The sequence below is a fragment of the Haemaphysalis longicornis genome, unplaced genomic scaffold (genome assembly GCF_048455015.1).
Source record: "Haemaphysalis longicornis isolate Haplotype H1 unplaced genomic scaffold, Haemaphysalis longicornis Haplotype H1 scaffold_1, whole genome shotgun sequence".
NCBI lineage: Eukaryota > Metazoa > Arthropoda > Arachnida > Ixodida > Ixodidae > Haemaphysalis > Haemaphysalis longicornis.
This window is the reverse complement of record NW_027526203.1, coordinates 203378668-203402293: the sequence shown is the minus strand read 5'-3', so window position 1 is coordinate 203402293 and position 23626 is coordinate 203378668. Positions and strand designations below refer to the sequence as shown.

The window sequence follows — 23626 nt, the reverse complement described above, 5'->3', positions numbered from 1 at the left end:
GCTTAACTTCTGAATGCCTTTGAAAGCTGAAAAAGAACGCGAGAACATGATAGTGCAAGGCCAGACGCGTAGTCTCACTGCGCCAGACCAGCTGCGAAAGGGCGCAGTCGCGCCACCTCGCGGTGTCGACGCCAACCGGAGCGGCTCGGCGCCGCCGCTCGGGACACTCCCTTATTCTAGTTCACTCTAGCGGGGAGGTGAAGCCTGGCGAACCGGTCGGCGGCCATATTGCCGTGGGTAGAAAAGGCGCTGCGCCGGCAGGGACGCTGAAGTGCGGTCGCGTTTTTTTGGCTTTACAAGGGAGAAAACGATGGTAAGCTAGTATATCGATTACGATATTTGAGGGCAGACTGAATTTTGCCTTACGCATAAGGTTTTGACGTAAGATATGGTTCAAGCAGCGAGTCCGCCTGTGTAAAATCTTACGGTGGTCAACAGAGCTGCCGATGCGGGAAAACGCGCAGCGCTATGCTAAAGGCACCAACCCTGATTTTATTTCAATAAACGTTTATTCGGTATAGCTAAGGCTATGGACCGCCCCCGTAACATTAAAATTACCTCATGTTGCGCGCCATGGCAAGATATTCCGCGTTATAAGGTTACTATTAGCCGTGATTTCACGCTGGAAGTGCGGGACACGCGAAAGCGCGATTATTTGACGCTTCTTTCTTTTAGCGGCGTGGCTAGGATTAATGAATGCTTATTCATTAATGATTAATAAATAATAATGCAGTAGCGGTTCGAATGGTTTTTAAGCAGTACTGCGAGAATCATATCCATCAGGATATTGCAATCTTTATATGTAGTGCAAATGCACGTTTTCTGGTTTAAACAACATGCCCAGTTTTGCCCTTGCCGAAGACCAAATTAAGCACGAGCTTTTGATTGATTGATTGATTGATTGATTGATTGATTGATTGATTGATTGCGGTGTTTAACGCGCTGACGCAACGCAGGCGATGAGGCGCGCCGTAGTGGAGGGCTCCGGATTTTGACCACCTGGGGAATCTTTAACGTGCACCGAAATCTCGTTCACACAGTAGTTTTCGCTTTTCGCCTTCACCAGAAAAGCGGCTGCCGCGGCAGGGAATCGAACCCGCGTTCTAGGGATGAGCAGCACAGTGCATTAGCCACTGAGCCAACGCGGTGGGTCTATTTCCAGCTTTTCAATCGTATTTTGCGAAATAGATTTGGCACACACTGAAGCACATTAAAGCAGGTTTTTTTTATTCCGCGTGCACTTTACAGAAGGCATGGGACTCGCATTGACTTTATATATTTTTCAAATCCAGATGGTTACTTAATTGGATGCACGACTACATTAACCGCGCACGTTGGCACGATAGTAACGTGCTATTGATAAGAAAACTACTCGCAGGAGGTTACTCAATCACATTCACAACCTCGTTGACCGCGCAAGTTCGGACGCGAGCAGCGTGCTATTGATAAGAAAATCATGTGGACGAAGAACGCGGAAGAGCATTGCGGTGCATCAAAGACTTCTACGAAACAGCGCCAACGAGAAACGTCAGTGTATTCACGTATGGCCGGATGTAAAGGAAATATATTAAACAAGAGTGCCTTGATTTTTGACGGTAACTGCCTTAGCAATACTCTGCATTTAAATCAGTGCGGAAAAACAATTTGCGCCCCACATATTTTCAAAGATGTGATTTCGCGCAGACAAGCGACTACAGGACCACCACAACTACGAGCGAAAACATTCGCATATTTACGTAAACAAGCGCGTACGGTATGCTCAGTAAGCGGACGGCAGGTGCTACGGCAAATTTTCCCTTTACATCACGCACAAACGGCGGGCAAATGTGCATTCATAACGTTATAATACTAGTAATGCCCTCGAAACCCAAAACAAACAGATACCCTCAGTACTTACAGATGAAAGGTGATCCCCGACGCCTTCTTCGCGCGATTAGCGCAGCCGAACGCGACGCACGAGCAGACACTTTCTGCTTTCTACACCTTTGGAGCATCCATCCGCGAACGAGGATCGAACGAACATGAGTTCTGCTCGTTGTCAAGAGAGAACTCGAAAGAACGACACATGGGGCAGAAAAAAATGTGATTGTGTCTACTGTTTATTTTAGCTGTTAGCGCCCAAGAATGTAAATAATTACCAGATGTGTGCGCCCCCGGCGCACGCACGGGCGACTTGCGAAGCGGTTAACTAGAAACACGGAGAGGGGAGCATAACCGAAACCACATGCGGCGAAATGAACGCGCGCAAGAAAAGCTCGGTGCGCTTGAAGGTAGCCGCATGAGAGAATCAACTTGCAAAACAAAACAAAACAAAAGAAAACAAAAAAGAATGGAAGCAAAAATATAACGTAACCCGCCGCAAACACAAGAACACTATGCGACGAATGCAATGCGTCTGCTACCGCGGAACGAGTTTTCTACCCACGGCAAGATGGCGGCCGTCGGCGTCAGTTTTCGAGCACCATCTCCACTCCAGAATTTCTATACAACCTCCTTGCCCCAAACCATCCACCGCCGGCGGCGGCGGCGCCCGCAGTGCTCCTCTATATTGAAAAAAGAAACAGCATCCGGCACCAGGTTTCGATCCGAGGACTTTGCGGCCGCAGCGCGACGCTCTACCGACCAAGCCACGGACGCTTTTTTTTTTTTCTTTATTGCCTGACTTGGCATAACACAAAAGTTACATGCTCAACCAACAGGTTGATGTAATAACACCCTGCCACACTTTAAGCAGGCAGTTAACATTTGTGCACTTTCATCACACATAAATCGTTCATGATTCTCGCTACATCATCATCACACCCCTGTGCTGCGTGCACTTCTCTAAGCTTACACACATTTTCAATGAAATAATTTACCACAGGCATAGCGTCCACGTCATTGTTACGTACTGCTATTCTGCTCCTCCAAATGGCGTGAAGGCCGAGCAGGAAAAAAACATCGTATGGTATGACATCGTCTTTTATGTCAAGGTAACGTATTCCATCTAGTGTTAGTGGCAGATCTTTGTGGAAGGTTCGTTGGAGAACATCCCAAAAAAACACCGCGTCCCAGCAATCCAGAAAGACATGCTGTACATTTTCTGGCTTTTTACAAAGCCTACATTCGTAGCCCCATGGCAAATACATTCCCTTTTCATGCATCCATGTCAAAACTGGCAGGGTCTGTGTGTGTAACTTAAAGAAAAAGGTTTTTACCCCCCCTGTTACTGGCATACGCTTAACTCTTTTAAGGACATTGTTAGTATGAGCTCCGCGGTAAAGCCCCCTGTACATAGGTTCCGGGCATAAAAGTTCAATAACATCACAATACAGACGTTTGCGCGTTACCTGAGACAAGTAGTCTAGTGTAAATCGTGCGTTCAAAAACCGGAAAGACGACACAACTTCGCGTAAGTACCCACTAACAGCGTATCGTTGGACACCTCTTGTTGACACAATAAAATTAGGCATTGCCGAGGACAATCTAACCTGAATGAATGTTCGTATAAATGGGTCACACTGGTCGCGTAGAAACAAAAACCTTGACACTAACTGTTTTACAAACAGATTAGGCAGTCCCAGGCCCCCACCTTGTAACTTTCTAAACAAGCTGCTGCGCTTTGTTCGTTCGAAAGACGATTGCCATACAAATACTGCAAACATCCGATGAAATCTCTGAATGTTTGCTCTCGTACAGAACAGTGCCTGCATGACGTACCATAATTTAGCAAAAAGAAACATGTTGCATATGGTCGCTCTCGCAAAAATGGATGCGTGACGGCCTGCCCATGCAGTTGTCTGTGCGCGCATTTCTTCTACTTTTTCCCTCCAGTACATGGTGTTCTCGCGGTATTTGTCGAAAGGAACCCCCAAATACTTTGTGGGCGTTGATGACCACAATACGTTATCATAAACGCGGGGCGTATCGTGCCACTCACCATGCCAGATTCCATTACATTTGTCCAGGTTCACACTGCTGCCGGTTACTTCGCAGAACTCTTTTGTCAAAGATAAGGTGTTTGTTACGCTTAACTGGTCAATACAAAGTACGGCCACATCATCTGCATACGCCAGCACTTTGACCTCGGTTGCTTCTAAAACAAACCCATTGATTCTGCTACTTTGAATTATCTTTCTGCATAGTGGTTCCAAGTAAAGCGCGAACAGTAACGGTGACATTGGGCATCCTTGACGAACTGAAGCATTAACGTTTATTCTTTCAGTTAGTTCTTTGTTTATTATTACATTGGTCGAGCAGTTTTTGTATGCCATCTTTATTCCCTCAAATACCACCGACCCAACTTTAACGTGTTCTAAAACTGCAAATAAGATGTCATGAGATACCCTGTCGAAGGCCTTTTCCAAGTCAATTTGTAACATGGCCACGTTTCTGTGTTCGGCATCACAGCACTCCAGAACGCTCCGTGCGACGTGTATGTTAGTGCATATGCTTCTCCCTTTGATGCCACATGTCTGGTGTGGTCCGACCAAATTCTTCATGACAGACTGTAGCCGTTTCGCTAAGACCTTCATAAATACTTTGTAATCGATGTTTGTTAAAGTGATGGGTCGGTAACCTGTCACTTTGCTTAACTTTTCTGCCTCTTCACTTTTCGGTATAAGTACCGTGTATCCGTTGCTGAAAGACGGTGGCAGACATCCTTTCACGTAACTTTCAGCGTAAACCGTGTGCAACAAAGTAGTTACTTCTGACTTAAACATTTTGAAAAAAGCGGCATTTAGTCCGTCAGGTCCAGGTGATTTTCCAGAGTTTAGTTTATCAATTGCTTCTTCAATTTCTTGTCTACTAATTGGGTATTCCAAACTCTGTGTTTCGTCATTGTCAAGAGCTGGTAGCAGTTTTAGAAACTCCGTTTCATATCCGTTTCTTGTCGGCATTTTACGGCTGAAAAGCGTTGTGTAATATTCTGTGAAGGCCTTTTTTATATCGCTTTGTGCCATCTTCATCATCCCACCATACTCTATCTGCCTTATCTCGTGCTTGCGCGCGTAACTTTTTTCGTCAGCCAGTGCCCTCTTAGTTGGCTGCTCCCCAACGAGCAGCCTCTCGACACGAGCCCTGATAGCAGCTCCTTTGTATTTTTCAACTTCAAGCTTTTCGATCTTGGCTTTTATGTTCCGAATATCTTCACTAAAATACCCTGGTGTTCTTGTTTCCTCTTTAGTTAGTTCCATTAATAGGCTGCGTAAATCTTTTTCCTCTTTTTTTTCCAGATAGTGAAGCTTACCGGCCCGTTCAATCGCCATCATCTTTACGTCTTGTTTGAACCGTTCCCATGCTTCGCCGGCACTCTGGCAATTCCTGTCGTAGTTTTCGTACAGCCTTTTTCTAACACTTTCCACAAAAACACTATCCTCCAAAAGTTTTGTGTTGATTTTCCACAAATCCCAGTTGAATTCAGCTTTTCTCTTGACTTTTGCCCCCAGAGATATGGAAACAAGACAGTGGTCACTGAAAGCCTGTGGCTCTACTTGGTAATTGTAAGACTCTGAAGCCAGTTCTGAGGACACGTAGATACGGTCCAAACGAGCGTGGCTAAATCCTTGGAAGTGGGTGAACTTAACATCATCTTGAGCAGTCACAAAAGTGGTTACGTCATGTAAACTGTTTTCGGATAACTTGGTTTCCAAGAAATGTGCACTAGGGTCCGCAGGGGCATTCTTATTGGAACGGTCATAATTACTGAAGACACAGTTGAAATCACCCATGACAATTAGGCTCCTATCACAGACAAAGAATTTCGTTATTTCTTCAAAAAACTTCATACGTGGCTTAGGTTTCGTTGGCGCGTACACACAGACAGTTCTGAAACCTTTTTTCCCAAACATGTAATCCGCCACAACGTAGCGCCCAGAAACACATGAAAAAACACTTTGCACTTCAATGCCTACCGAGTTCCTCATAAACAGACAACATCCTGCTGAATTTCCCACTGCGTGACTCACGCACACGAAGTAACGATCACGGAAGGTTTCAACCATGCTGTCAGTCCCACTCTCGCTGTCAATTTTAGTCTCCTGGACTGCAAGTAAATCAAGGTCGCTTTCTAGCAAAAGCCTTCTGACTTGGTACTGCCGGCGTCTTGACGCCATACCTCTAATATTTAGAGTGGCCGCGCGTAGTCGTGTAGAAAGCAAAGCCATTGTCTGCATTTAATAGGATGACAGCATGGTTCATACCGATATCAAAACAATATCCCAAATCATTCCGTATGCAGCACTTACTTCGGCGGTTTGTTGCCGCGTACTGGCGACGACGAAGAGGAGCGCCGTTCTTGAGTCAGGACACGGCCCCCACGTCCCACCACCAACCACTTCTTTTCTGCCTCCCGAAGTTTTCGTTCAATGTCCGCCTCCGACATCGCCGGTCCGTCGTTGCGGCGTCGCTTTGGCGGCGCCTCTGTTAATTCCTTGGGTGGGGCACTGTCTGCCGGAGTGCCGTTCTCAGCGCTCTTTTCTTCGTCGTGTTTAAAAGGTTGCGGGTCCTCGCCTTGGTGCGTCTCTGTCGACTCCACGGCGGCTTTCGCTTTCGGTAGTTTTTCCTTATTTGATTCCCCGCTGGGGTCACCGTGGTTTCCACCTTGAACCCGAGTCGCCTCGTAGTCGCTCGTTGGTGCTGTCTTCGTCGCCTCCTCTGCGTCCATGTATTCTTCTGTACTTTCTTCAGCATTAGCGGCCTTCACCGCCACGCTGGCGTAGCTCCTCACGCAGTCCTGGCGCAAGTGCCCGAAAGCATGGCACTGCAGGCATCGCGGCGTCCGGCAATCCCGCCGAATGTGGCCGCTCCGCCGGCACCTGAGACACACTGGTGCCCGTCCAGGCACAACCACCAGCACGGGCTCTCCCTCCACTTTGAACAGATGAGGAAGTGCTTCCGGCGTGATGTTTTCACTCAGCGTCACCCGGACGACCCGAGTCGTAGAAAGCGCCTTGCCGAAACCTGTTGACGAACTCCAGCCTTCCTGCCGTACTTCCTGAATGTCGCCGAATTCACTGAACGCCCGACGAAGGGCCTCGTTTGGCATGAAGAACGGTACCCAATGGACTTTGAAGGTAACTTCTTGCTTCGTCGGGTTTACGACGGCGCAGAAACGCCCCTTCACTTGTAGGCTTCCTTTGGCGAGCAGTCGTTCCTTGTCTTCCTCCGTCCGTACACTGACAAGCCAAACGTGGCCCATCTGATAAGAGCCGATACCGGTGACATCCTTCAACAGCCCCAACGTTTCAAGCGGGCTCCGAAAATCTTCGACGCGGTACGGCCGGGCGGCTAGGTCGCAGTGCAGAACCACGCAAAGTTTCATTCCTTCGCCGGAAGGAAAAGCCGGCAACAAAAAACGATACCCGGGAGGGGGTGCCGATAACGACTCAACCCGGCCAGCATCGGCCGTTACGTCACCTAGCTGAGAGCTAGCCATCCTGCGACCGCTCCGCTCGGAACGCGACGCTGATATCAGTGTTAGTGACGCGCATTATATCTTTAACGCATTCAAACTACGTCGTCAGCGGCGTGCGTTGGCGACTCAGCGGCGTTATAGCGGCTTGATAACTGCGTGGTGTACACGTGATACTACAAACCCGATGGAAGAGATGGAAGAGAAGGCGGCGAGGCGGTGGGCTGCGGGGGCCGAGCGCAAGCGCCGCAAGCGGGCCGACAACCGTGCATTCGCACTTTCACATTCTCCCCCTCGGGGAAATGCGGGGGAATTTTTTTCTTTTCGTTTTTCTTTTTTTCGGCCATCCCCGACTTCGCGCTCGGCTGCTAAAACTTCCTTTGCGACACACTCTAGAAGGGACGGGGGCGACGACGAAAACAAGAAATAAGGCATGTAGGAAGAAAGGAACGCGCGAGACGGCGTGCCTCCCAGCACCCCGCCTTTTTAGATGCAGAGCATCTGATTCGCTCGCCTTGTCCCTCCGGCATCGTCCATAGGTCGGCAAAACAGAAAGAACTCACTCAGACTCAATCACAATTTTTTTCATTCACGCTGTACTCAATCAAACTCAGACTCAAAAACTTCGTCTGTTTACAAAATCACTCGTACTCACTCATCAAATACTCATTTGTAATCGTACTCACTTGTACTCAAACTCATTTGTCCTCACGAGTATTCGTACTCAATCTGTACTCATGAGTACTGAATCTGCACTCATGAGTACTCACTCTGTACTCATGAGTACTCAATCTGTACTCATGAGTACTCAATGAGTACTACTGCTCATGAGTACTACTCATGAGTACTACTCATTTTTCACTCATGAGTACTACTCATTCTGCACTCATGAGTACTACTCATTCTGCACTCGTGAGTACTCAATCTGTACTCATGAGTACTCAATTTGTATTACTCACGAATAACCAACTTATCTGCACTGTTAGCTAGGTCGTAGCTCGAATGAAAGACTAAGTAGAAAAAATAGTTTAATTGATTAGAAAAACACAGGTTACATATAAATCAGGACAGAGGAAGAAAACGTCTGACGTGGTGCACTGTCGTTGGGCGACTTACTGCGCGAAGGCAAGTACACGTGAGAAAGCGAAACGGAACGTAAGCACTCGCGTTGCGTCTGGCGTCTCCTCTTGTTCTCAGGCCGGGTCGGGCTCAGGGGAGCTCGGGGGTTGTCGGTGCAGCCGTGGCCGTAAACTGCGTTTTTCTGTGTGTCTTCGGGTGGCAGCTTTTGTCGTCCGTTTTCTTGTTTGCACTACTGTTTGCACTACTGTACTCAGGAGTGCATATACTCAAGAGTGCAAGCATTCGCAAAAACAGTATTCATGAGTATTGTACTCACGAGTGCTGTGTACTCACGAGTGCTGTGTACTCACGAGTGCTGTGTACTCATGAGTACTGTGTACTCATGAGTACTGTGTACTCATGAGTACTCATATTCATTAGTACTCAAACTCATGAGTACTCACACTCATGAATACTGTACTCATGAGTACTCATACTCATGAGTAGTGTACTCATGAATACTGTACTCATGAGTAGTGGACTTACCCCTGTACTCACTCGTCATCGTGCTCACTGTTTTTTTCTGGGTGTGTGATCACTCATCATCGTACTCACTCGTGAGTTTGAGTACAAATGAGTACAAATGAGTGTACTCACGAGTGAGTACGCCGACCTATGGCGTCGTCGTCGTTGTCATCGGCGTTGTCCACCCCTCCCCCATTCTCCTCGCCGCGCCAGCTGCGCTCTTCGCCGCTCACCCCCTCTCCTCTCCGATAGCGAACCCTCCCTCGCGAGGGGCATTGGATTGGATTCGATTGGATTGGATTGGATTAAAGTGGATTGTGTTGCGTCATAGCCGCGGCAGACGCGCTGGGGCCGGCGCATGTGCAGTACTCTCTCTTCCGCGGTTTCCTCTCATTCGGGCGCGCTGCGCATATAACCGGTGTGCCGTTCTCCGGCGAAGCAACATCCACGCTTGGCTCAAACACCTAGAGTCCACGCCGCTTTACAAGTACGCCAACGTCGTCATCGACTGGGACTGGCTTACGCAGTCCCCTCAACGTTATGCGCGCTTTAAAACGCGGTCCCTTCGCCGCTCCGCCTATGCGCCGCATCTACACAGGGGTTCCCGCGAGGGGAGGTGGGAGTTTTTTCTGAGAACGCCTGGCGCCCTGTATTTCGTTTCGCGCCAAGCAGAACGCGACAAGTGTTCGATGCATTGGAGCCTCTTACGAATAAAAATTACACCAGGAACAATCTGAAGATATACGTGCAATGCTAATGGAAGGGAACAAAAGCGAAAATGGGGAAGTTAGTTTTCAGGATAAGGTCCGTTTGTATAATGACAAAAGATCCTTGAAATAGGCCAATGAGCTTTTGTACTCGCAATGGTATCAGCTGGAAAATGGGTATCACACCAGGGTTAGGTCTTTGTTCTGTGTTATTGTTTCATATATGTTACAATATGATGGTGCTCTGACCTTGGCGCTCGAGGTAGGTGAAATGTCTATGGGGAAGTTGAAATATAAAACAGCCCACTTCATGTTGTTTATTTCAAACAAGGGTGCAAGGTGTGGACTAGTTGGAACGTTCACTGATCAGAGGGGCTATAAAAATGACTAAATTTCACAATTTAAAAAACATAAACTTTGGGTTTGAGTCCATTTCATGAATCAACTGCAATTACTGCGGCAACATGAAGGGAAAACACATACGATTGTAATTAGCGGGCGACATGTATGGCTCGCACTCCCACGTCACAGATGCACAGAAGTTTATATAGCTTGCATAAAAAATTTCTCCAGTAAATTATTTTTTTCAAGCAATTTTGAGGATCCAGCAACAAGGAAATGTTTGAGCCTTCTATCTAGATTATTTTTGTCTAAGGATATAGAGGCGGCAATATAAAAACAACCCGGCCATGCATGATTTAAAGGGGCCCCAAATAGGCTTCCGAAGGTCGCCATTTCAATCGCGCAATCACTAGAATATCCCTTCACGGCAACGTATACCGAATATTACACCTATTACACTTAACCAATAAAATCATGAAGTAAAAATTTGGTGTCAGTACTCCTTTAAGGCAGAAAGTCAATTAGTGCGAGATCATTGTGAAAACTTAGCAAAATGGAACTGGAAGTTTCCCTTGTCGCTTCACGATTACCTTTTTATAATACAGCCGTAATCTATTGCGTATACGGAACGCGTGCAATGTTTCAACAATAGGAAATGAAAGTTGGGAAGCCATTTGTGGGTGCTGTTTTCAGGCAGGTATGAAAAAAAGCTGTATTAAGGTGTATCTGCGCGAACTTCTAAAAGATACGGCCAACACGTCGAATGAAAAACACGGAGTATACCCGGTCAGTCTGTTTTTCCATATGGTGCACGTTCCCCAAAAGAACATGCGTTGTAAAGAGGCCGCGTTAAATTTGGGATGTACATGGTGCTACGGGAACGTAGAGGATCCGAAGCTAAGTCGGAGCAGAGTAAACTCGATACTATTTGATGACGGCATAAAAAGTTATTTTCTTGTTGTAATTCCAGTTTATTTATTTATTCAGCCAATAATGAGTGCTAAATAACACACGGCAATGAAACCCAAGTTCTCATTCGTACGCACTGACGTCGGAATGCTGCGCCGTCAGTTTCATGCGCGCGTTGGGTTAATTAGCAGGCGCTGTATTCGGTCAGTTTCCAGGATATATGCGGCATGCACGTGGACAAAAACGCACCCGACTGGCATTTGTAAAAGACTCACGAAAACAGCCCGATAGCTGGCCATGCGTGACAACGCACAGTCGAGGGTGAGAACTGCGTGCGACTTCACCGATGCGCAGCAGCTGTGTTTTGCTCTTTAAGTTTAATGATGCGTTAAAATCGCCCTAAAATATCTGATTTAACTGATTATGAGGTTTTACGCGCCGACGCTACACAGGCGATGATGCGTGCCGTAGTAGAGGGCTCCGGATTAATTTTGACCGCCTGGGGATATAATTAACGTGCGCCGAAATCTCGAACACAGGCATTTTCGCTTCTCGCCTCCACACCCGCAAAAAAAGCGGCTGCCGCGGCCTGGAATCGAATTCGCGTCATTCGGCTCCATCCTTGGGTTCAGCAGCGCAACAGCCACCGTGGTGGGTTCCTAAAATAACTAAATCACACTAAGATGAGACAATCGGTATACCAATTGCATGAGCGACACTGCATGTAGGGGCTGGTGCTAACCGTTGGGCCGTATACCGCACGGATGTTCCAAGAGCGCATTCGCAGAATGGCAAATTTGGTGTTGTACATCAGTGAAATTCTATTATTTGGGTGACATTTACTGGAGGTAGTGATTTTGCAGAGCATGACTGTCGCACCTATATAACTTGATTGGCTTTCATCTAGGTGTGGCACAGCGACGCTTCATCGCACACGTTCATAAATTTCACGGGGACTGGACTTCACGGAAACGCGTCCATAGCTAACAAAAGCACAATCTGTCTAAGAAATTCATGTGTCAGATGCACGCCGCCAAGAAATGTTTGCGCGTATAAGTCGTACGCGTATACAGTCTAGCCCGCTTATAACGAACACAACGAGAAACCGAAATCACTTCGTTATATCCGCTTTTCGCTATATCTGGACAGAAAATCTATCTATACCAATGGTAACGGGAAACGAAGATTTGTTCGTTATAGCCGCTATTTCGTTAAAACTGGGTTCGTTATAAGTGGGCTACACTGTATACGTTTAGAAAAAGTGAATGACACAAAAAAAACCGGGAATAGAAATAAGGTGCCTCGTTGTTGAGTCATATCTTCAAATTATTGTGGGCACCTCACCGTAAACAAGTACACATTTGTTCAGCAGCAACATAAGAAAAGTGCGACTACAGCACGAGTAGAGAATTCATGATTGCTTTTGAAAGTGACTGTTTTTGAGCGATATTACGGAGGCTGAAGTGCTAATGGGACATATAAATGGAGTAGGGGTAAGCAACAAGTAGGAGGCGAGGGGGAATGCAAACGTCTCATTATTGTTTATTGCTGAAAACAAATAACGCGGTGCAAAGATTAATCCTTAAACTGAGCTTGCTATTTCGTAAAACTAAGAGGAAACAACACATTTATATTTGTAAGACGTAATTATGATTATAATAATTACGCCTGCATGACTATAACGGAGGTTCGATTTCTTCCACGTGGACGAAATCGCCGCGGGCCCATGCGCCCGACACAAAGGAATGCCGCGGCCAACACGATCATTGCGGATGACGCGAGCTCATGCATGATACCAATAACTTAGTGAGACTAGAAAGAGTATTAGCTATGATCAGGAATCTGCCTGCCTGACCTGTTAAAATTCTGTTCTCCAACATAAACGAAGCCTGTTTGTTTATTTTAATTGTACAGAATGATACAGCAATAAATGAGCGTTTTTGCAAGTTTTCCTGAACAAAATCTTTTCTTTGCGCTCAATCTTCAATCGAAGGTCCCATATTTATGGTATATTTTGATTAACACCACGAACAGCGATGAGATTCACCCGCTTACTAAAAAAATGAAATAAAAACGAATTTCATTTATAGGACGTCCGGCGGCCATCTTGAAAAAATGACACGCACGATGCGCGGAATGGCGGTATTATTTTATTTTAGGCTGTATCCACTCTAAATGTAGTAATATTGTGTGATCATCCAACAAATGAGGGACTAAAATAAACGGATCTGCCGCCGAGTTTGGTTGCGCCATCCATCGAACCGGCACCACGCGTTTCTTTCGTTTTGAGAAACGTTCAAACGCTCGCGGTTCCTTTTAGATTTCATGGGGGTATACCTACACGCTCAGCATGCCCAGCCGAAAAAAACCATTGGCCGACCAATTGGTCCCATTTGCCACCCAATGGGTCCAAATGGAATCCCAATGGGTCCAAATGGAAACCCAATGGGTCCAATTGGACCTATTGCAGTGATCCGAATTGGTCCCATTGGTATGGTGGCTAGAAGCACCATACCATTGGCTCGATTAGGATGGCCAGTTGGCCCAATTGGACCCATTGGCTCCAACTATAAAGTTATTATACTGACTGCACCATCATGATGACCCAATCGGGGAGCCATTTTGGATAGTATTTGTATAGTATTCAATTACGACAACAATTGGCTGAAATTTAATTCTCTCTCTCACCCTTAATTTTAAACCTTCAGAAATGTTCAGAACTCCAACCTTTACAAATGTATATTTATGAGGCAATTATTTTGATATTACAATCACCAATTCAAGATAAATTTCTTAAAAAACGTAACAAACAAACACTAATGAAAACTTTCCGACACGAGTAACAAAATTGCTATATGCAAAATTGTTTTGAAATAAAACCCCAATCCAATTGAATCCAATCCATAGACGGACAGTGGATAAGTGGCATGGAGGAAGAAAAATGTGGTATTGAACGTGGTGTTGGCGGTGTAGGTTGTAGGCGTGTTGGTCGGTTGCACACGCAGTCTTCTCTGACTGCATTGCATTGGAAATTTAAGGTGGTCTGCAAGAGTGTGAGAAGCGGCGACGATGTCGCACACCCATAGCAGTTTGTTTCAAGATGCATCTTTACGCTGAACGCCGCTAAGCCTCGCACCGAAGGAAGCGTGTCTCTGTTTATGTGAGTATACTGTTTATATGTGAGTTTTCCTTGCCATTTTCACTCCTCATAGCGTGAGCGGTGCTTATTAAGAATTAATTTGTCTGCCTAAATATGTTTCAGGGCTGTTCATGTTACGATTGACGGGTTCACGACATCGCCGCGCAACGCAGTTCGCATGCATGGGACGTTGTTGAAGAGGTGAGCTCACGCCGATCAACATTTCAGTGCCTTGTTGTTTTAATGCGCGAAACTGCGGTTTATTATAAACTTAACCCATTGTTCGATTTTGCCACTCACTTTGTGAAGGTCCAGCCAGCCTGCGGCGAGCGGAGCACGGCATGGACAATGACCTGTGAAAAATTGCTTAAACGGCGAACTGTCTGCATGCTGTGTATACAAACAGAGCAATAAAGATATTCATTCATTCCAAGAGTTCTTGTATGTGTGATACAGGTAACCAACGCACTGCAGCGGCAGCTCAGATGGAGTGGCTGCGGCAGTGGGATAAACCAACTAAAAGTGCAACAAGTTGGCGGCCAATGGGAAGACCTATTGGCGTTCCAATGGGTCGGCCAATAGGTCGCCCATTTGGGCGACCAATTGGCCGGCCAATGGGTACGCCAATGGGTGCCTAAAACATTATTGGCCGACCAATTGGTCGACCAATTGGTCGACCAATTGGTCGGCCATTTGGACCGCCAATAGGTCGGCCAATGGTTTTTTTCGGCTGGGTGACACTCCTCCACATGCATTTCTGCAGTTTTTCGAGAGCTGTCTCTAAATGATCACACATCGATGTAGATGTGCCTTGCTGTCTGCCTCTGAATAACTTCAAATCTAGTTTCCGTTATATTCCCCGGTCTGGTGTGCTACCTGGTACTGTGGTATGTAATCACCGGATATCAGAGAGGCTAAACCAGATAGGCGATGCCTAAGAAAACGGCATCCATTCACGAGAACAAGATTGGCCCCTTTGGTGTAGCATTCGGCGAAAACTTCCTACTGGGAGAGGCCCTCGTCCTGCAGTGGACAGGCTGACGATGGGGATTTCATTTATGCGCGTGCGTCGTGCGCGCGTGTGTGTAAGTGCCGTATTCTACGCAGCTAAAGTACAGTAAAGTACAGGAGGCGATGGTATAGCTAGTGAACTGTGGCTAAGGCGTCCGTTGTGCGTAACCATTTGAACTTTTATAGGCGACGTAATTCCTCCAAAACATGGGTTAGTGTGGTGTTCACATAATAAATAAATGGAAAGCTGCTATACATTCAACATTCCTCAATATTGCGGCAACCTAGATAAACATGAACACAGGCAATTGTTTCTGGGTTTTTCGTGGGCATTGTAGAAACTGTGGATCACATTTAACCACACTCCCGAAATTAACGTATCCCGACGTATACATCGCAAACATTCAAGTCTGCTATACGGGATCATTTGAATTTTTAGGCAGCTTATGTAACTCCCCATACAATCGTTTAACACCATAAATATGACATTTTCCAACATTTGGCAACATTGCTGCAACCCAAAAAAAGCGCGTAAAGGGCAACGTTGAAACGTTGCATGAATGTATCCAACGTTGGCCAACATTTGGCAACATTGCTGCAACGCAAGAAAACGTGCCTGTGGGAAACGTTGCCTATTGCCTATACGTTGTTTGTAAACGCTGCATGAATGTTGTTGAATGTGTCCAACGTTGGCCCACATTTGTCAACATTGCTGCAACGTGAAAAAACATGTACACGGGCAACACTGCCCATCCGTTGTTTGTAAACATTGCGTGAATGTTGTTGAATGCGTCCAACATTGGCCCACATTTGCCAACATTGCTGCAACGTGCAAAAACGTGCAAATGGGCAACGTTGCTCATCCGTTGTTTGTAAACGTTGCGTGAATGTTGTTGAATGTGTCCAACGTTGGCCCACATTTGGAAACATTGTCACCACGTTGTGTAACGTTGCCTAACGTTACACAACATTGGCAACAAGGCAGAAACGTTGCGGCAACAATTTGTGCTACTAGGGACATTTCTTCTGGTTGAACCTCCCCCCACCCCGTGAAAATGAGAAGAGCATTTCTAGCAAGAAATCAATTTCCAGATTCATTTGACTAGAATTATATATTCGAGCTGGAATCGACAGCTTCTAACTAGAAAAATTCGTGTAGCTAGGCTTCCAAATTCATACAAGGTGCACAAGGAAGACTCACTTCCATAATTAATAAGCATGTCCAAATAGATATTACTCATTCTCATTGAGATGCAGGCATCAGATTCGGCATAAATTCCTTTTTATTCACCCAGCACACCTTCAAGGGTATGTAATGCCATGCTTGGCTTCAGAGTACATGCCCACATTTCTTCTGGTTGACCCTCCCCCCACCCCGTGAAAATGGAAAGAGCATTTCTAGCAGGAAATGAATTTCCAGCTTCATTTGACTAGATTTATAGATTCTAACTGGAATCAACAGCTTCTAACTAGAAAAATTCTTATTCTAGCTAGAGACGATTATTTCCAGGTTGCAGGTATTTTTCTTCCAGCTGGACTGACAAATGCTAGCTGGAAGCAGTGTTGCGGAATGGGCATCCCCATTCCAGTCCAATTCCATTCCGAGGAATTAGAACTTGTCGTGATTCCATTCCTTCCAATTCCTCGGAATTACAGAATTTAGATCATTCCCATTCCTGGAATGGACGGGCAGCCCAATTCCATTCCTTTAATTCCTCAACGTAAAAACTGCCTCCGGCGCTTTATCGAGCTATCGAGGAACGCAACATGAATCTTACGTTATCGTACGCGTTGAAAACTGCAAAATTATGCAAAATGTCCCACTTGTCACCGATTTGGGAGGTGGTAGCAGCTTGGTTACATATCTCGTGCAAAACAAGTACCCTTCTAATGCAAACATTTACCATCCCTTCCTAACGAAAGCAGAGAAAAGTGCGAAAGCTATAAGTTCATCCAAATTTCGCTGAAAGTGCATCCAACCAATCGCCAAGCATTGAAACACCCAAATCGCAAGCGAACAACGAACCCATGACACGATTTCTCATGGGTTCGTTGGGTTCTCAGTAACGCATCTAGAACCATCTAAACGTACACGGTTACTACGTGGTTTACGAGATACAGATTTACTATTGCACTTCGTATTCAGGGTCGATGCGTGTGAAGTCTTATTTAGAACTGTTATTTTTTCGCGATGTTCAAGTAACCTTTTTGACACAATGGAAGCCCCGTTTCAGAGATAGAGAGATAGGAAGACTTTATTCACAGTGCCCGGATTCACGCACGCGCCGTGTGGCCAGAGATGTTATCAGAGCTTTTCGGTAGAGAAACCGGTACATATGTGGAAATGTATTAGTTTTTTCGACAGAATGCCACATGTCCCGCTAAAAAAGCTTTCGCTCTAAAAAGGGGAAGTGTCACACTGCCCCTTTTTTGCATTTAAGTAGCTGGATCCCACTACTCACTTTGGTGTTTGCATGTTAGCTTGTTTTAATGGTTTGTTCCTGCGCGACGCGAGGTGAAGCAGCTATTGCGTTGATGTCCGTTTCGTTGCACAGTCTGTCGTGTTCTGTCTTGCTATCTGCTTTGCGTACCGTCATACCAGCGTAATTAGTACGCTGTGGATAACTCGCAGGAATGTCGCGCGGAGCTTTCTCACATGTACACGCATTCTAAATGCTTACTTGAATGATTTCAAGTGAATTTACAGCATTGAGCACTAATGCTACTGTACCAACGCGAGAGACTGGTAGGCAGCGTGACGGAATAGTGTTAGCAGTTTTGCATTCACAGTAGGAAACTCACCACCGCTTCCACGTTGACCCCCATTTCGTTCGTTTATTGCCCTGGCCTACCTCAGCCCAATTCGTTCAATACAGGGCATTATTTATGACCCCCTAACCTAAAGTGACAGAACCATGTAGTGACGAGAGCCCTGGTAAAATAAAGAAGTATGATCAGGCAGTTTGTTTTCGTGAACACGGAACCAATATGCACAAGGACCTGAACAAAATTTCGAAATGAGGCCTGCCTACCTGAATTGTGGCGACGCTTCAACTTTCATGGCGACGACTAAGGCTTCAGTAATCAGGTACGTTTGTACTCCAGGCGCAAAGGCCACATGGACAGAAACACTGCAACCAAACCACGAACCAGTTTGGAACAACTGGAGAAGAAGGCCACACGTTCAGATCGAAGCAAAGCACGGTGTCGCACTGCTGAGAGCTGTCAAAGCACTCGCAAAGAAGGGCACTGCTGGAGCCGGATCTGTTAGAAACAAACGCCTTTTGACAGCTGTGTCTCCTGCATTGTCGTATTTAATATCTTATGCAATCGTATATCCCAGCTTCCCTCTACCGTACGACAGCGTGGAGGAAGAAATCTCAGTAACACATCCGAAGCTCGCTTCTTACGCCTATGGCGGGTGCCAGGCACGCATTACCCCCCCCCCCCCAATTTTATTTTTGCTGCCTTGGTTTTGATTTGCTGGCGCCCCACTGCAGCAGACGGACAGAAGGTTCACAGGTTGACGCCGCATTCCCGGGAGATGCCTACCACGTCGGCTTGCAAAGATACAACGCTATTCATTGCGCGCCGGGCACGGAGGGTGGGAGGGGAACGCCAAGCAGACTCATCGTTTCATGTTTCATGAGCGAATGCTTTATATTGCTAGTTTCAAGGTTTCGCAGCATCATCGTGCTGTGAGAAACACTCCGGCTTCAGATGCGTGCCGTTTTTATCCACCCCCCTTCCTGCTTCTCGATGCTATTCCCCGCCTGCTGGCCTGGGCACATGGCGCCTGCAACTGACACGCTGGTCCGTCAACGGTGCCACGGAGAGTTGTACAGAGACAGCTATGCCTAAAAAAGCCTGCCACAGCACGAAGAGCCGACCTAACATCGCCACCGCCCCGGCGGCCAAACGCGCTTGCGCTGCTCGAAGTTCAGCTGTACCAGCGCTGCCGAAGGCTGCGCGGATTTGGTTACTCTAGACGCCGGGTATACATTCTCGTTTTCGTCGCCGGTGCTCCATTTTAGATATACCGATGAAGTCGTCGCCACAGACCAATTAAGTAGCCGGACGGCGCCAGGGATGCCGACGTCATCGTTAAAAATCTCTATTCCATTCCCATTCCATTCCGGGGAAAATGAGCTCAAATTCATTCCCATTCCATTCATCCTGCCACTGTCCTCATTCCATTACCATTCATTCCGGTACCTCAGAAAGGTGGAATGAATCCGGAATGATTCCAATTCCGGAGTGGTAACTCCGCAACACTGGCTGGAAGTAATAGTGCCTGCCAGAACAAAATCTCAATCCAGCTATAAAAGAGCTAGACAGTGATTTCTAGCTAGAAATTCTGCCTATTTCTAGCTAGAAATATTTCTAGCCAGAAGGAATGTCTGGTTCAATGATCCAGCTAGAAAAAAATGTTTTTACCTGTAAAGCACTAGTAAAGCTTCATATCACTGCTAAAAGCAAAAAACGTCACCATTCCACATTCGTAGTTTGTACATCGTCAGGTGGGCATCCATGCACCGAATAGCGCTCTTTACAGACTTGCTGCAGTGGTACAGTAGCTAAAGCATGGTGCCACCAAGTTCAAGGACGCAGGTTCAACGCAAGGACGCAGGCACTGGCAGCTGCTTTCCCAGTGAAGGTGAAGCTACAAAACTACTCATGCGCCGATACTACGGCATTAGTTAAAGAGACCCTGATGATCAAAATTATTCCGGAGCCCCCCATTACGGGAAGCCTCTTATCCCAGGTGTAGCTTCGGCGCATTAACCCCCCCCTCATCTCCAGTCGTCCCCCAGCTTTTTTTTGCACTCTTAAAGCTCCAAAATCAGCAATGAAACACGAATTCACCTGCATTGTAAAGTAAAAGATACTTAGTAAACGCAAATTCACAATACTGTTGTTGGGTTTTTAAATTTAGTGCACTTGCAAGGCAGTGATGCTTGCCTTGCACCACACACGACACTAGAAGATTAAAAAAAAAAAGAAAAGAGGAAACAACTCGCCATGTTGAGGATGCTTCAGATGTAGTTTGTTTGTGCCAAATTTGATATATTGTTTGAACAAAAAGCGCTACAAACCACGACAGAAAAATCGAAGAGCGACGAGACAAATGCACTTCTGTCGTGGTTTTCCATGGTTTGTAGTGCTCTTTTTATTTGAGGCAATATGCACCACTAGCCCAATGAAACAATACGTCAGGATACCACAGAAACAGCAGATCACTGGCACTGTGGTTACTATAATAGATAAAACATTTATCACAGAGCAGCCCAGTGAGATAGAGGTAGTGAAGACAAACACCATCAATGTGCTCACATTTACGGACAGCTGTACAACTAAAGGCTCTGCATCACCATAAGGACGGTGCTTGCCAACCTTGGCATGCCAGTGATTGTTGGTAAATATACGTGCACCATTATTTCTTTGCTAGAGTTCTGAACATGTAAGTTGTAAAGGAAGAACAAGATTCTCCAAGTTTGCAGGCTCTTCTGAGAAAATGCATCAGCACATTTTGCAGGATTGCGACATCACAATTCGGCACGCCACAAAAAGTTGCAAACAAAACATAGGCATTTACGGAAAGGAATAAATTAAGATAGACTTTACAAGACACCGAAAAACTCCAATGCTATATATAGGAATGTCTCAGTTGCGAAGAAAAAACAAGCTCATTTCCACTTGCGGCCTCCTCTGAGAAAAGGCATTTGCACACGATTTTTTGCAGGAGCATGATATCACAGCAGGGCACATCCCAAAAACTTACAAACGAGACACAGGCATTCACCGAAAGGAATAAATCATGATAAGCTTTACAAAACACCCAACAACTCCACAGCTGCGGGGGTTAACACCAATATAAGAAGACACGGCGTTCAAACTAAGTAAAATTTGCATAAATACTCCTCTCAACAACTGTGCTGAATGGCACAAATATAGGGTAGAGAAATCTAATCATTTCGTATGAAAACCATTTCCCCCATGGCTAACATTTGTCCTTCCTCAAAGTGGTGTGTTTGTGACATTTCTGGCGCTGCCATTCCTTAATTTCTTCCCGGGGCCTTCGTTGAGCACGAACCACACCGTGGCCAGTTCCAGCGCAGTCGTTTGTGTAGGCAGACCCTGATGTGCTGGTCTCGTGTGTGGCAGCGTTGGTGGAGGCCACACCCTCCTTGGGGGTCAGCGTAGACCTGTGAGGGGTACAAGAGGAAAAACGGCAAAATGGGGGACTTGATGTCACACCCCTGTCACACGGCCGATTTAATGACATTCAGAGCAAATGTCATTCGCTCTAAGTGTCATTAGTAATTCGGCGCTACACTTGCATACCAGATGACATTTGAGGCGAATGACATTTAGCAGCTAACTGAGGTTCCGGACCTCAGTTAGTAGCCAAATGAGCATCCTCTACAGCAGTGGCATGTCACTAGACAGAAAAATTCAGTAATAAACCAAAGAAAACTGTTTCTAAAAACTAAGTAAAATATTTTCTTTATTGTGTTGTTCAAATAAAGAAAGACAAACAAGTACTAACAAAAAAAGATCTCGTCCCCAGTGCGCATGCTACCCTAATACAAATTTTTTGCGGACTTGTCTTGGCTTGTGATATGTACTTATGTCACCTAAACCGGTGGTTTTCTTTTTTTAGTTTTAAAAATTTCTTTGTTAAGTTTTTTAAAAATATTATGAGTGAAAACAATCAGATGTGCTTGAAATATAATTTTGTGGTTTTGCGAGCTCGCTAATCGTCGTCAGCGCTATCTTTATCAAATGACATCTGTTTTGCCGTGTAGACCCGCACGGCCAAACCGAATGTCATTAACAGCTAACGTCATTCAGTTTGAATGACATATCTGCCGTGTGACAGGGGTATTACATAACTTCAGTTTAGTGAAATGACCGTTTCCTTCTCGTTTGCTTTTCAATGCACATCTGAGATCTTTGTGCAGTCATTTTTGTTTTTGGAATCAAGAGTTTTGTTCCATATGCTAAGCACAAACCGCGTGCATAAAAACACACCTTCTGGCGCAAAGTACATCAAGTAGAATGACCATGAAATGTACACGGAAAATCACAGCTTGGCAAGACAGGTAGTTGACAGGAGGGAAAAAGAGCAAAAGTGCCTTTGCTCTTGTACAAGGCTCTTTTTCTTTGTATAATGAAAACTAAAAGAACTGGTGCAGCTTGCACTAGGGGTGCAAGGATGGAGAAACAGCATAGCTGGCGGCACCTTTTTGTTCGTCGAAGGCCCGTCTGTTGCCCCTCAGATGGATTTCGAACATTTGCTGAAAGGTCTCCATGACTGGCAGGCCCGGATCGTTTTGTGCACAGGCTTTCATATCTCTCCCAAAGTGTACTGCGTCAGCACACGCTAGAACCCATGGCAGCCGGCTTCGCGAACTCAGCATCTACACTTCGGGCGCGAACGCAGGTGAACTGGCAAGGAGAACAGCACGCGAGAGATCACGCCACAAACACTGGGCAGAGTGTTCTCAGTCGAGTTGGCCGACGCCGGACGCTCCTCACGAGGTGCACACTCACGTGCGCTTGGCTGGGCTGAGTTTTCTGGTAAGTCTCGACAACAGAACTAAAAGCTTAACCCTTCGAAGGCAAACACTTTCGAAATGGTCAATGACGTACATGTACAGCATCGCTCGTATCTTTAAAAGCGCGCCTTTTTCGCCAACTTCTCTTGCTTGGCATGTGCTGCCACACTTCGGAAATACGTCAAATTTTTTTCTTGCGCCGATGGCTCTTCTTTTTATTTTTTAATGATTTACTTCAGCGGCGCACCGGCTTTCGCTTGCGCATCCGCTAACGAGGGGGCGCGCTGGGTATCGCCCACCGGGCGCCCGGGCGGCTCTCGCTTCCTCCACCCGCCACAGACCATGGTGCCTGCGAAACTGATGAGGCTCTTTTCTCCTTTTTTTTTGTATTTTATGGGTGGTGCGCCGTCTATCACTCCAGCATCCGGCCGCGCGCGGCGGCAGGTTGCGGTATCGTCCTCCGGGCGCTTTCCGCTTTTTGCGCCCACGAAACTGATGTCTATATGATTGTGATTCACTCGAAAGGTGCCGGCTTGTTACTCTCTCATTTTTATTTAGAATTTTTCTTGTGTTACTCATGAATAAACCACATATGTGTAACAACACAAACGATTTTTTTGTCACTTTATAGTCACCCTAAAAAAATATGATAATTTTTTCTCGAAATAGATTCATCCGAAGCATTTAAATCAGCAATAACAAAAATCGACCTTGGGGGGGTTGCATTTGGCGAAAAAATTCGACCCTCAAAGGGTTAAACAGCTGAGCTGTTAAAACATCATCACGCGCTGCTGACACAGACAGTTCCACAAGCCTAACGTTCCCCCACATACCATCACGCTCAGAGTGTTCCAGTACACCATTATGACCCAACCACAAGCACCAAACGTAGGCGAGACCTCAACTTTTCGGAATCTTTAAATGCAACAAACTGATTGAGCAGTAACTTAAAACTTATTTTCCCAGTAAAATTTCTGCC

The 23626-nt window shown here is 46.1% G+C and overlaps 1 protein-coding gene across 1 annotated transcript in view; it reads right to left on the bottom strand.

The window, feature by feature from the left end:
• Nucleotides 1–20208: 20208 nt before the first annotated feature.
• The window catches only part of LOC144141292 (uncharacterized), a 173351-nt gene continuing 169933 nt past the window's right edge, over nucleotides 20209–23626 (bottom strand). Inside the window, exon 34 of the mRNA XM_077672870.1 lies at nucleotides 20209–21291. The gene's annotated coding sequence lies outside the window, so the exon portion shown is untranslated. The remainder of the gene's footprint in view (nucleotides 21292–23626) is intronic.